This window comes from Pogona vitticeps, chromosome 2, assembly GCF_051106095.1.
Source record: "Pogona vitticeps strain Pit_001003342236 chromosome 2, PviZW2.1, whole genome shotgun sequence".
Lineage (NCBI taxonomy): Eukaryota > Metazoa > Chordata > Lepidosauria > Squamata > Agamidae > Pogona > Pogona vitticeps.
In genome coordinates, this window is record NC_135784.1 from 182,055,835 (window position 1) to 182,068,088 (window position 12,254).

Consider the following 12,254-nt stretch of genomic DNA (forward strand, 5'->3'; position numbering starts at 1 on the left):
ACTGGCTCGGGCCCAGGGCGGCCGGCCGCGGGGAAGAAGCCAGGGTGGCTTTGAGGGAAAGGAGCTCTCCGGCTCCGGTAGTTTCCCGGCGGCAGGGCCGCACCTCCCGCCGGGCTCTCGGCTCGCTCGTCTGGCTCGGGCCCAGCCCGCCTCTCCCTCCGCTCTCTCTCCCTCTCTCCCTCCCCTCCTCCCCCTCCCTCTTCCCTCCCCTCCCCTCGCTCTGTTTTGTGCGGCGACTCCGCGAGCGTGACGGAGGCGCTGCCAGAAGCGCTTATGCAATCGCCTGACCTACTAACACACATTCCCGGGCTAAGGAAGTAGGGCGGCGGCGGCAGCAGCAGCGGCGGCGGCGGCGGGATAGCGGGGCTGGAAGGAGGCGGAGAAGACGAGGACGCGCGGCGGTAGTAGGAGCCGCCACCGCCACCGGGTGAGAGCAATCCACGGCCGGTTCCCCGGACTGCCCCATCGGGCGAGGCTTCGTCTTGGAAAAGGAACCGGGCAGCGCCAGCAAACAAGGAGAAGGCAAGGAGCGGCTCTGGGGGAAGCGCGCCGCGGTCGCGACCCTCCCTGCCTGCCTGCGAGGGGGGACCGTGCGGAGCGAGAGGCTGAGGTGCTTCCCTCGCCCGCGGGAAAGTCCCCTTCCCGGATCGATGGTGGTGTTGCCTTGTCTGGATCTCTCTCTCTCTCTCTCTCTCTCTCTCTCTCTCTCTCTCTCTCTCTCTGTGTGACGCGTATGTGTATGTGTGTGGTGTGTGCGCGCGTTAGCTACTGTGCGCCCGGGTGCGCTTTGTTTGTGGGAAAGCGCTCTTCGCGGGCCGGGGTTCTCCTTTGCGTGGGTCCCGCTGGCGACCCGGCGGCGCTCCGGCCTCCTCCTCCTCCTCCCCCCCCCGGGGGCGCTCCGACAGGCACGCGCCAGCCACCCCGGGGAAGTTCTCCGGCGCTCGCGACCCCACGAGGAGCCCGCTCGGCCACGGAGCGTGGAGCAGGAGGGGCGGGGTGGCCGCTTGCGCAGGAGCTTTCTCCCGGCTGGCTCTTGCACACACCCCCTGCGCGGACGTACACATGACAACACAAACATGCCAGCCCTTCCTCTCCCTGCTCGCCTGACCTACTTCTCCCTTCCCTTCCCTTCCTCCCTTCCTTTCGGTGAGGCTTGCGTGTTTGGTGTGCTCGTGTGAAGCAGCCATGCCCAGGAGGTTTAGGAAGGAAAGGATGGGAGAGAGGGAAACCGAGAGAGAGCACGCTTCCAGATTTTATTTTTAATACAGTAGAGGGGCGGGGTTCGGTAATTCAGGGGGCAACATAGATGAAGAGCGACGGGATGGGGAAAATGAGATGTTGGCGTTTTTTTTAAAATCTGCCATGTTGACCAGAGGACCTGAATATCATGAGGCATAAGTTTTTAATTTGCGTTGAGCCCTAAACCTATTTTTGACTCTTAGCTTTGAGAGTGTGTTCCCGAGCATGTGCAGAGTTCTTCCTTAATAACAAAGAAGCACAGCCTGAGGGCCCCCATGACGAGGGAGGCAGGAAGCTGAACAAGGCAGGCTTCTCTCAGGACAGGGAGCCTCGCTGCAAAGGCCATCTTCCTGCAAAGGAAGGTGACCAGCTGACCACAGGAATGTCTACCGGGAAGTGTGTAATCTACTTGACCCCTTGACCCAGCAGTCAATATCCGCCCCCAACCACCTCCACACAAAGGTGCCTTTGCACTCATGGAAGCACCCCCCCCGCACATCCTTTATTTTTCAGGGGGTTGGGCAGAAGATAGAGCAGTTCTACCTGTCAGATCCAGGTGAAACCCTTGGGCTTGTGGGTTGGTGGGATTCGCACAAAGGGCGCTTGGTACTTGCTGGGACTTGCTCTGTTCCTGAAATGACCTATTTATGACCTTAATTGAGAGTGCAGACTCAGGAGGATTGCTCAGCACATAATTCCTTTTTTAAAAAAAATTATTAGGAAATCCCTAATATACTGTTTTGCTTTCTACCTTTGAAACAGAGGGATGGGCTCCTCCAGTGGTTCCAATTAAAAATGAAAGAAAGTAGAAGCCATGTAGGACTAAAATTGTCACAGAGTCTGTACTAAAATTAAACTATCTTGCCCAGGTAACCCAGATGCTGTGCCAAAATAAATATACATGCTGTTTAAAGTATTTCTGTAATCTGCATTTGTTTGATATCATTTGCATGCATTTACTGTAATTGAGAGTACTAATATTACCCACCAGCACTAAAGCACAAATGAAAATCTGGCCTCATTCCATCTCTTATTGCAGTTCAATCAGCGCTTGCAACTGTTTGAATTACACAGAAGTATGTCGTAGCTAACGGAAGTTTGTTTCCCCTTTCAGAGAAGGGTGGGGTGTGTGAAGGTGTTTCTGTTTATTGCCACTCTTGAGACATTCCATCTGAAATGTCTTAATAATACAATAAAAGGAAGAGTTCAGTGTAACTCCGAAGCTGGCAAACTGTGTTTGGAACACTGGTTGATGTAATCCTTAGATTTCAATACAAAGTATATCTCAGACCACTTTTGTGAGATAACAGGGCCATTTGATTTTAGAATTTGGGAAATCACTATAAAGAATATGTAAATTAAAGCCTCTACCCACACAGAACTTTAAATTACTACAAATATCGATCACAAATATAAATTACATTCTGCACATACATATCCATGCTCTGTACAAAAAAATCGGATAAATATACATGGTGAGGAAAGTATATCTTTCCCATGTATCCCATGCTGATTAAAGTGGAATAGCCACCATTTTGTAGACCTGTAGCAACAATCACTGAAGTGAATTATGAAATGTATCCTGCTAGGACATGAGATTCGACCTTTTGGCCGTGCTGCAATTATGTTGTCCCATTTATATGCTGTTTTTCCTCCAAGATGCTAAGAGCAGTTGATGTAGTGAGTCTCCCTCCATCCCATCCTGATTTTATCCTCAGGACTCACCTTGCCAGGTGAGCTGAGAATGGGTGGCTGACCTGATGTCACACAATGAATGTCACAGGGGAACAGGATTTGAACTCTGAACATGCACCATAGTATTATCACTTAAATAAACTGAGGCTCAATGCAGACAAGTCTGAAGTGCTGCTGGTAGGTGCCCCGCCAGATAGGTTAAAGGGCCATTTCCCTACCTTAGACGGGATTACACTCCCCCTAAAGGACAGGGCCTGCAGCCTGGGGGTGCTCCTTGACCCCGGTCTGACCTTGGAAGCCCAGGTGGACTCGGTGTAAAGGGATGCCTTCTTACAGCTGCGGAGAATATATCAACTTCGCCCTTACCTGGATGAGCGGAGCCTGGCAACAGTCACACACGCACTGGTAACAACCAGACTGGACTACTGCAATGCGCTATACGTGGGGCAGCCTTTGAAGACGGTCCGACGACTGCAACTGGCACAGAACTGGGCTGCGTGGCTGGTAAGTGGTGCCGCCGCACGGACTCATCACGCCGGTTCTGAAAAATTTACACTGGCTGCCGGTTGCTGCTTGGGACCAATTCAAAGTGCTTACTTTGACATATAAAGCCCTAAACGGCTTAGGACCTGGTTACCTAAAGGACCGCCTTCTTCCATATAAGCCTGCCCATCCTCTAAGATCAGGCCAAGAGGCCCTTCTGAATATGCCATCCCTGAAAGAGATGAGGGGGATGGCATGTCGAAGTAGGGCCTTCTCGGCTGTTGCCCCCCAACTTTGGAATGCCCTCCCTGTAGAGATCTGCCTGGCTCCGACACTCTTGGCTTTTCGGCGACAGGCAAAGATCTTTCTGTTCAGCCAGCATTTTAATTAAACAGTATTCCCTAGCTGGCCACATGAGCAGCAGGACTTATTAATTTTTAATGTTTTAAAATTGTTTTCATATACTGTATGACATTTTATATTGTCTTTTAAAATGTTTTTAATGTTTTTAAGTTTTAATGTTGTACACCGGCCAGAAGCCACTGGTAATGGTGCGGCTAAAAAATACTGTAAATAAAAAAAAAAAAGTAGGTCAGGGGGAAGGGAATTCAGATTAAGCGACCTCTTGGTCATGTATTCTGGGTCATGTGTGCTGGAATGGATTGTGGGCTTGGTAGGAGGGACAAGGAGCATCAGGGCTTCTGAGTGAAGCCTCTGATCCCATGGGTGAAAACGAAACATACAGCAAATAGTCTCTCTCTCTCTCTCTCTCTCTCTCTCTCTCTCTCTCTCTCTGTGTGTGTGTGTGTGTGTGTGTGTGTTTTCCATTCATAGCAATCACCGGGCCCCTCTCTTTTATGCTAAAGGTTGGACGCAGGGCTTGGAGAGGTCATTCACTATCAGAGCATTGGACTTACATACATTCCCTTGCTCCTTCATGTGTCCTGTCCCCACAAGGCCCAGCGTTCTAGACCTGGAACTACCTGGAACTCTCTTCCTGATTGGTCACCCTTTTCTTCCCTGACCTAAGAACAGGATAGAAGAATTCTTGGTCCCCGCCACCCCCACCTGTTCCCAGCCACCCCCACCCCTGGCCGCCACTTGGTGTGCTAAGCGTTGGAGACCTTGGTTGCTTTGCCAGGCCAAACTCAATTACATTATGGGTATCTTGAGTCATTTCAACAGGCGTGCAAAATACCCAGCCCTCATCATGTCCAAGAGTTCTTTTGGAGGCTGTTGGGGGAGATCAGTATGTTCTTTAGCAGTGGAAGGAAATAATTGCACAAAGTCTGAGAGGGAGAGAGAGAGAGAGAGAATGTATATGTGTATGTGTACGTGCCGTTGTGTAGCACAGAACAGCTTGCTTGCTGCCACATGTGTAGCCTCTCCCCGAGGTTGAGCAATCTTTGCTTTAGGAAGCCATTCTCTACACTGGGGAGAATGCGCTGGGGAGGCCAAGTGCTGGCAAAGACTACAGTGAGGGGGGGTCGGGTGGGTGGCTGAGCGGGCTGAAGGCATCCAGTGGGGAGGCGAGGGTGGCAGAGCCACTTGTGAGATGTGAGCAAGCAGGAGACCAACCAGCGATAAGAGGACAGCTTGCTTTATTCCTCGGCTGCCTGGCTCTTTGGGTTGCTGGCTGGTTTCTTCCGGGCCAGAGTTCTGGCAGCAGGCATAAGCTCCAGGCGACCAGTAAGGGATAAGAGTTTGTATTTCCATGATTGCAAAGCAGTCCTTGCTGATGATCACAGAGTAAATTGTTGCTGAAAAGCACTACTTTTTTTGGTCAGTTCGCAGCCTTACCCGCTCCTGCTTTTTAAAAAAGTGATGACAGGCAGAAGATAAGTGGCAAGATTTCTAAAGTGTTTTATCCAAGGGGAGAAAATTCTCCTGTTTATTTTCTGTGTCCCAGGGTGCTATTTAAGGCTTCTAAGGAGTTCGGGGGGTGGTGGAATAGCATGAATTTCTCACTGGTAGTCTGTGCATTTTGCATGCAGTTGTGATTTTTCCAGGTTCACTCTGTGGCATGCCTTAGGGGAGAATCCTCCCTGAAACCAAGGAGCGCTATTGCCCGTCCATTGGGCTAGGTGGCTGAATCATCTGACTGAGTATAAAGCATCTTCCTGTCTTCTCTTCCCATTCACTTGAACATTATTTGCATGTGTAGAATCAAAATGAAGCTTTACTGCATGCTTAGGATTTATTTTATTTTAATTTTGCTGATGTGCTGGGATGAGGGATGAGAAGGAATGGCAGATTTTGGTAAGATTGTAGAGTTGGATAATTCACTAGGACCAAAATGTGAGAGGCACCAGTTTTTGGAAGTCCCCTTCAGCCTATGAAACCTGTCAGGACTTGCCAAAGGATGGCTACAGGGTCCTTGGCTCTCGGCTGTTCTGGAAACCATTGGTAGCAAAGAGAGGTTGGAGGGTGCAGTCGGCCACTGATGCAGGAAAGCCTCCCCCATGGAGTAACACAATCCTTGTGTTGCTAGTTGAGGCTTAGAGACTCCAACCATGGCACTGGCTGGGTGTCTGCTTACTAAAACAACCGAGTCCCATGACATGGCAAAGTTCAGTAGTTTTATTATACCATTAGCATGCATGGTCTCTATAGCCCACTTTGTCAAATGCACAAAATATGTAAGTACATATAGATGTCATACACATAGTGGGCTTCTAAGCAGTTCAGTCAGAGGGAGACGATACACCAGAGTATTGTCAATGCTGGTCATTCACAAAACTTTGGCTGTAACAAGAGCACAAAATATCCTGGCACTAGGTGAGCCAGTTAACATGGGTTGTGTGATGGGAAGCCATTGGGTCTTCCTCTCCACAGTGGCTCATCCATTGGCTGTGCCGGGCATTATCCCCCTAGCTGGCCGAGAAATGCCGCCCTGTGAAGGCAGGCAGGAAGGCAGTTCAAAGAGAGAGAAAAAGGGGCCCTCCTTGCTTTCCTCTCCTTCCTCCTCTCTTGGTGAGTATTGCTGTACACGAGTGCTGCCCAGGTAAAGAAACACTCCCTGACTGTGAGCAGGAGGCTGGCCTTTGTCTTGATGATGGCATGGGTTTTGTTCTTGTCGTCATTTCTGCTGCCACAGAGTAACACAGCTGTCTCTTAGAAAATGATTGTTTGCTGAGTGGGAATGCTGAAGAAAGCACCCTTTGGGCTTCCTTTTTCTAAGACCTTTTTTCATTTATTTATCACCCATGTCTCTCAGTCTTCCTCCCAGGGTCTAGGATGTTGTATAGAAGCGCATCCCATTTTTCTCTTCATGATCCTATGAGGTAGATACATTTATAGCATTTGAAATAGTGACTCACTTGTTGTGTGTGTGTGTGTGTGGGGAAGACTACAACACCTTGAATCTCCTGGACAGCAGCCATTTTTCCATCCTCTGGTTTACAGCCAGAGATAATGTCTTACACACAAGGCCATCCAGTGGTTAGCGGGCGATTTTAAATCCAAATCTGTTCTTTCTTCCTTTGACTTTTGTCTGGGAATAAAAACGAGCCTGGCCATCTCTTATGCCTGGCCCACCTGCTTAACTCAGCCCATTTTGATGACTCTGTTTCTGTGCCTTTAAGAGGCAGCCTGTCCTGCACCTGTTTTGATTTTGGCATGTTGACCTATTCATGGAACTCCCTGCTACCTGCCAAGAGCAAAATGTCTAAGCGTTGCATCTTTGCTTAGTTTTCTCTTGAGTACTCCTAAGAATCCCTGTGTCTTTTTCAATTCTCCACAAGGTGTTTTCAGATGCTGTATGTTTTGTCCATCTTTCTTTCTTTTTAAAACATTTTTTTAATCCAGAGAGAAACGAGCTGCTTGACAGGCAGCAGTCCAACAGGCACAACATGTCCCCCATGGCCACACCGTTAAGTTACACTAGTTAAATCCCCCCCCCACACTGTGCAGGTTGTTGAAGGGTTTATGTTAAGAGGAAAATGGAAACTCTATGATGTGATTGCAGGGATTTTGATTACGTGGAGTGTTGTCTATGACAAAAACGGAAGAAGAAGAAGAAGTAGAAGAAGAAGGGGGGAAAGTGGTGGTGTCTGCTTGGAGGACAAAGACGAATTAGAGTGGCTGAGCTCCAGCACAGAGAGGAACAGAACATTCTTGCCTGAAAAGCACAGCCGCTGTCATAGCATAACGTTACATCATTAAGTGGTTGTGTGGGAAGCCCTGCAGGGAGGGAGCAGAAAGAGAGAGAGAGAGAGGAGGACGGGATCTCAGTTGGAAACGTGCAAGTCGTAGGGTTAGAAGAAGGACACCTCCCGAGCAAGCGAGAAGGGAACCCTTTTTTTGGGGGGGGGGCAACTTCTATGCTAGCAGCCTGGGGTTGCTCTGCAGAATAATTCCACCCTTGATGAGAAACGGTTGAAATCCCTGCCAGGAGGAACCAGATAGGATACATTCAACCCCTTGCCACCTTTGGGGTCGTGGTTTCTGGAGATAAAGTAGTGAGACGTTAAGCTGCCTTAACTTGTGTACGTAAGGCTGCTCTTAAAGGCCTGGGAACAGGATAGAGTGGAGAATGCAAGGCAGCTTCTCTGGAAGTGCTTGAAGAATCTTGGTGGTCCATCCCAGTTTCTTAGGCTCTGTCGAGTTCTGCAGTTTTCTCCTCCCACGTTACATCCCATGCTTGGAGAAAAGAGGCTTTTTGGGTTGCAGCTCTCAGGAGGTGGCAGGCAGCATGGCCACTAACTAGGCCACTTCAGGCTGTGAGCATGCATTGCGTAATACATCTACAGTATTTTGAGATGCAATAATACTCTTTATTTGCTTGGTTTTCAGTGAATCAGAGCTTTGAACACTTTAATTGATTGGACCACAACTCCAAGAATCCCTCCAACAGGCATGGCCAGTGGTTGGAATGGGTGGATTTTGTAATTTGTAGCCCCAAGGCCTTACCTTTTGCAGACGCTGAGACAAGGACCGTGCCTCTCTGCCCCAGAAGGTGGCTTTCTGTAAAACCAACAGGGACGTCCCTTTCTTGACCAGTGTTTCAGGAAAGCAGTTCACCTCTCGACCTCTGATGAAGGCTTCCAGGAGACTCAGAGCTTGGAAAACTTCCTCATTTTTTGGACTGCAGGTCCCAAAATCTCTTGACATTGTTGGTTGGGAGGTGGAGGTGGGAACCTGGGAGCGATTGTCCAAAAATGTGACTTTTCCAAGCTCTGCCAGGACTGCTGTGGAGGTGGGGGCATGGAGGAAGGGAATCCCACATCTGCCATTTGGTCTTTTTTGTTGGCATCTTTAAAGGAGAGAATCGATCTGCAGAAAAATCGGTAGTTGAAGGTACAGTATTGAGGGCACAAGGCCAAACTTGCTTGCTTGCTTGCTTGTTGCTGCAACTGTTTCAAAAGTTGGCAGCTTTTCCTTTGTTGTGATGAGCTAAAGACTCCATGCAAGAAAGCCTGTCTTAAGCCTTCCTGTATTTCCAAAACCTTTCCATCCCCAGCACCTGTTGATCACTGAGACTTTGTATTCCCTCCCTCAGGTTTCTCAAGCACTTGTTTCGTAGATGTCATGCACACTTTCCTCTGAGTTCTTGAAGATTTTTGCACAAAACAATTCTAAGTGGAATACAAACCTTCTTTAAGCATCTGCAGGCTTGTAGGTTTCAGTGATCAGTGACTCTTTTTGCTTGCTTTTTTATTTTATTTTATTTTCTTGCTTTGGAGAATGGAGAATCAGGAGCCTTTTTTTACCCATATTACCTGATCAGTTGCTTGATTTAGACTTAGAGCATCTCTCTCTCTCTCTCTCTCTCTCTCTCTCTCTCTCTCTCTCTCTCTCTCTCTCACACACACACACACACACACACACACACACACACTTACACACAGATCTACAAAGAAACACACATTCTTCCAGAGCAAAACAATCTCTATTTTCTTTTCTAACTGAATGTGAACGAGAACTTAATATGTAAAATTAAAGGCGTTTGTATCTTATATGAAGGTATAGTACCTTTTAATTTGGAAACCGTTTCCTCCTAACCCTCAAAATATACACATTGTCTGTGAGTCTGTTTGTGACTAAAAAGTAATCTGCACAGACACACTATTACATTTAGGATAGCTTTCATCCCAGCCTGTAAGTGGGCGGAGAGGGGGCTGAAAGGGTGGTGTGCGGTGCTCTCTTGGTATCTATCTACAAGCTGCCCAAAGGTTGCTTTATGTCTTCCAGGGCAGTGTTTGTCAACACAGGATGTGTTGATTTCTAAATGATACCAAAGAATTCTAAGATGCGGGCCCTCTTAAGCCAAGGGTACCGAGTGTGTTTGCAGCCCTTGTAGGTGACCTCCTTTGCAGACTATGTAAGCCCTACTGCCCCAGGGCTGTGATGCAGACTGGGAAGTAGGTCATGGTGCCCTTCATGCCCAAGCTCGCCACATCCTGGTTGCACACGCCCATCCCATCCTTGCTGGCAGCTCCACGTGTTCTCCAAGACACGAGGCTCAGGCCCTGCAGGCGGATCAGGGCGTGGGATTTGGGTTGTTTAGATGAAACATTATTTTCCTCCTTGACCCAGAATGAAAGAGAAATGTGTAGGGCAAAGAAGGAGCTGGGTAGAGAAGCCTGTTTCTTCCAGATCAGTAGCTCTGGTAAAACTACTGGGAAGAAATAAGAGCAGGGAATTCAGTAGATAAAGAAAATAAAAATAATATATAAACTGCTAGGATCTTTCTTCCAGGGTTAGACTGCTGTGACAGCAGCTCTTGCAGTATTATGGAGAAACGGAGACTAGTGTGGAATGAGAGGCAAAATAAAAATTAAAGCAAACCTGACAAAGTAGAATTTGAAAATCCTGGCTCTAGTCTTCATCCCATAAAAGCTAGCGCACCCTCTTTCTTTGGTGGAATAACCCGTGTCTGTGCAGTGAACAGGATGAAACCTTTTCAGATCTTGCATACATGTATAGAGAGGAGGGGGGGCTCATGATCACTAACAATTCATATCCTTCACTTGGACAGAATATCCCTGGAAACTGTTGATTTCAATTATTTCAATGGGTTTCAGTGGGAAGGCTTGTTTCTTTTCCAGTGCAGCACTGGGAATTGTTCAACAACATCTCCAGTGTATAGGCCAATAAATAAATAAATGAATAAAAATAAAAAAATGAAAATGAAAATAAAGACAGAAACATTGTGGCATCTTAACTGCTATACTTTAATGTGAGCTTTTGTAGACCAGTTTACTTCTTCAGACACATACACAGCTACCTCTTCTAAAACCTGAGTATATACAGTAGTTAGATTTCCTTCCACAGGGATTTCTGTCACATATACTGTACTGTATATCCTAGTCCATCCCACTGCCTGGCCTTTGCTTTCTAGAGAGTAATTTCCCGATGGTACTGCTTTCTGTATCTAGTTGGAGGAGAGCTTATGTGGGGGTGGCAGAGTGTTATGACTGTCTGCACAACATTGTTTCATATATGATATTCCAGTGGTCATCAGATTTCAGACTGTCTCATTTTCTCAACTGAGGACTCTTTTTTCCCATTTTGGTGTGTGTGTGTGTGTGAGAACAGCTTCTTAAAAAACATTTGATTTTTTAATATTTTTTAAAAATCATACTCTGGGGCATAAATTCCTTTTTTTCAAAAATGAAACGCAGACCATTTTCTTTCTTAGTGTGTTTTAATTCTCCCCAAAATATAACCATTTAAAAAAAAACTGCAATATGTTTGCACTTGTTCTGCATGGCACAAGTGACGGTGTGCTGGTGGCTTTCATCATAGAAACTATGTGTGTCAAGAAAGCAGATGTAGCCCATAGCAACCTCCAAACAAGCCGGGAGTCGGGTGGAATGCTCTGGCTCACTTCTGCTGTGGGCAAATGGACTGCCAACATGCCAGCCACCGAGAAAAAGGGATGAGGCCTCGAGTCCTTTGCAGCTTCCTTCTCTTACTGCCTCCACATCACCTCTTCCCTGCCTCTCAGCTCCTATTGTTTCTTTGTGCTGAGACAGTTTATAGGCCAGTAGGTTTGCTGGCATTGTGCCTGTGCTCCATTTTTTCCCTTTCTTTCTTTCTGGGGCTGTTGTGCAATCTGTAATCATCAGACCTGTTTTGACTGCCTCACTTGATAAATATTCAGTGTTTACTGACCTATATTCCTGCTGCTTGAGCCTGATGCGGGTAGATCACATGCAAAGGGAAAGGGAGGGGGGGTGTAACATCATCATGGGAGAGCGTGCTTCTTTGTACACATGGCCCTGCTTTCTTGACAAAGGGAAGCTTCAGCATTCCCTTGTATGTGTCATGGGAAGGGTGGTGGTTATATTGGCGTTTCTTATGCAACCGGCTTGCTCAGTGGCCTTATTCCTCCTCCTTAGTCAAATGGGACCAGGAGCGAGCTTGCCTTTCGATCTGTAGGTTTCAAGGTTAAAGTTCCCAGTTGGGCTTCAAGCACCGTATTTCCAGCATCACTGCGCTCCCCACCCCCAGCAAAGCCCTCCAAGGAGAAACAGAGATTGAGGATGTATGAAAGAAATCGGCCGGATTAGTCATCTGTGAGTAGGGAGGGGGAACAGTAGTGGAGCTAAGTCCATGCCGATATAACAAAGTGTTTCTGCGAGTGAAATTGTCCTTCGGTTTGTTGCAGGGGCATATAACATGATGGACAGATGTTGGAACTGATTTGAAGTGGGGAGGAGGTGAGATGGAGGATTGAGCCCTTGATTTGTGAGAGTAAAAACGAGTGTGAAACATGATGTGTATCCATGCATGCATGCAGGTGGTGAAGTAGAATGAGTTTTGTCCGTGTGCAGTAAAGCCATCTCTGTGCCATACAGATTTTATATACTCTTCTCTTTTTGATTGTTCTA

The 12,254-nt window shown here is 47.6% G+C and overlaps 1 protein-coding gene across 3 annotated transcripts in view; it reads left to right on the forward strand.

Moving 5' to 3' along the window:
- LOC110081765 (uncharacterized) overlaps positions 1–12,254 on the forward strand; it is a 28,440-nt gene continuing 16,186 nt past the window's right edge. Inside the window, exon 1 of one of the 3 annotated variants that reach the window (XM_072991531.2) lies at positions 1–522. The gene's annotated coding sequence lies outside the window, so the exon portion shown is untranslated. Of the gene's footprint in view, positions 523–587; positions 611–3,221; positions 12,084–12,254 lie in introns of those variants that run through there. The other 2 variants (XM_078386597.1, XM_078386598.1) reach the window with 2 other exon arrangements.